Source organism: Notothenia coriiceps, unplaced genomic scaffold (assembly GCF_000735185.1).
Source record: "Notothenia coriiceps isolate Sejong01 unplaced genomic scaffold, NC01 NC01_scaffold00005697, whole genome shotgun sequence".
Taxonomy (NCBI): Eukaryota; Metazoa; Chordata; class Actinopteri; order Perciformes; family Nototheniidae; genus Notothenia; species Notothenia coriiceps.
Window position 1 is genome coordinate 2,830 of NW_011338398.1, and position 2,829 is coordinate 5,658.

Below are 2,829 nucleotides of genomic sequence, written 5' to 3' on the forward strand. Positions count from 1 at the left end.
TTTGGCCTCTGGGCTCCGGTGTCATCACTCCCTGCAATTATCTTTTACGTAAAAAATGATGGAGGAGTGATAGGCACATGTATATGTATCATTTGTGCTCAACATGACTGCCTGGACTAGCTCGCAGTTTTTATTTTTGCTCCATTGGTATAGTAGTAGTACTGTATCTGTTTAGGTTTTGAAAATCAACCCTAGGACGGGTATTTAAAGTAAACCATTTGCTTCTTTCTAACAATAACCTAAACAAACCATGCATTATTTGGCTATAGTGTATGACAATGCATATAATAATATGAGATACTTTGTATGTGCCAAATGATAATGATCTTCGGTGAGGGACAACAATGCTTTGAACGTAATGCTAATAGTATCAGGCCAAAATACCTACAAAGACAATGCTAACAAATTGATATGAAGCAGGTGTAAAGTTGACTATGTTCACCACCTTAGTTTGGGATGTTAGCGGGCAATTCTAATAAAGTTGGGACGTTGTGTAAAACGTAAATAAAAACAGAATACAATGATCTTCCTTGATCTCAGGAAGGCATTTGTCACAGTTGACCACCAAGTGCTCCTTACAAAGATTACTCATTTCAATTTTTCGGCAGTTTCGATAAATTGGTTAAATCTTACTTATCGAACAGAAAACAGTGTGTTTTGGTCAACGGTGCCAAATCCCCCTACCTTTTCAACCCTGTTGGGGTTCCACAAGGTTCCATTCTTGGACCGTTACTTTTTTCTGCATGCATGCTATTCAATGTTTATTGAATTCCATTTATTTACTGTCAGTTGACAATCATTGATAGGCACCTGTCGGTCTCCTGTCCTTTCTGAAAGTCATAAAGATGACAATACTCATTTAGATAACTTATGTCCTCAATTACCATGGGATTACTGAAACCACCATGAATTAAAGAAATGGTAGAAATGAATCTAATCAGAATTTTGAAACCTTCCTCCCCTCCCTCTAAATATATCAAACATTAGGAAGTGATGCTCCTGACTACCATACAGGTGTAAGAATTTGTTTTAAACAATTCAAAGCAATGAACAACAGCAACAGGCTCTTTAACCAAGGCAACGTTAGCCTAACATGTATATGTTAACAGGTAAGATAGCTGTTCACACTATGTATATTTTCTGCTATTTTATTTCTATTTGAGATGTTTACTTTTTCGATTGTTTAATTCTAGTCTTTTAACTGTCTAATTTACAATGCCTTGTCTTTTGCTGCTACAAAGCAAACATTTCCCAAATTGGTATCAATAAAGTACTTCTTATTTTATCTTAATCCTCAAATATTAGCACATTTAACTTTTTCAAATATTGATGTAACTACATACACATCGATATGGGGAACTATTGCGTCTCCCTGAACCACGTGACGATCAAGCATTTTGGACTTCCGTTGTCGTAACTCTTCTCTCTATATGGCGCTGAGTTGGAGGTGCGGTAAGTAAATGTTAGTTACATGTCTGAAGCTGATGACATGATTCATTATATGATGTCATATGACTACTAATGTATAGAGGCTGACTCAGTTTCTGCTCTTTCTTTTTTCTCCTGAGCTATGTTTGTAATGTTCCATGATCTTTCCAAAATGTCAAAATACTCGAAAGAATCATTTTGATTCCATTTTTAGAAATCACTTTGGTTTCGTTCTTAATGCGCCAACCGTGCAATAGAGAGTATGAGTGTGTGAATAGAGTTCTGAATGCGTGCAACGCAGCTGCATGAGTCACACTTGATGGGAATCAAACCAAAATAAATAAAATTTAAAGCAGCGAGGAGCAGGCCATAAGACCTTGTGCACTTAAGGGCCTCTAGCCCATTCTAATGCCACATTTCATCACTTCCACATACAGCATAAACATGTAAGTGAATTATTGTGAAGAAGAATCAGGCTTCTTATAATCTGTTATTTACTATATTTGTACACATCATCTGACATTAACTTGCATCATTGGTTGATGACCTAACATTCAAAAGTGTTCTAAGAGGCTGAAGAGTAAAATGTCAATCTGAGGCTGAGGCACATTGTCCGTGGCTATTTAAAACACTTGTGCAAACATCATTCGATAAGTTTCCATAACACAGAAGACTCTTCATTAAAGGCTTGTAACTGTGAGCAACAGCTTTGTTTGCTGAGGCCACAGTTCCTCTTATTCAAGTATAAGTGTGCAATGAAGCCACAGTAAAACCACACTCTCTCATTTAGGGAGTGTGTCTTGGCTGATTTTCTGTGAAAACTGAAATTCATTACTCACCCCCACATTTATGTTTTTACAACAAAGTATTCATGAGGGATTCTTAGACCGAGACCTCATGCAGTAGTCTGGAGCAGGCTGAGTATCGGGGGGTCTTTACCCATCATGACAGGTGTAAAGTAGCGAAAACCTATCACATTTAAAGTAGGAAAAAAAATTAATTACTGTTTTTAATGTTGAATTTATTATACTAAATTCATTTTGAAAATGGGTTTTCTTTTTGTTCGGGTGATGTTTGAGATTCTCGGTTAAAATGATGATGGTGCAGTTACACATTAGAAGGATTTTACACATATCCTCTGAAGGCAGAAGTGTTCCTGTGTTTAAATCTGTGTCTCACCACAGGATTTTGTGAAATTATAACTTATTTTGTAACTTGTGTTCAAACTCAAAACGTACATCAGCATGTACAGTCCCCTCCAAAACTATTGGAACAGCGAGGCCAACTGCTTTATTTTAGCTCTACACTGAAAACAATCAGAAGATGAATATGAGACAAAAGGTCAGTATTTCAGCTTTTAACTCCAGGTATTTCCATCTAGATCTGTTAAACAACTGAGAA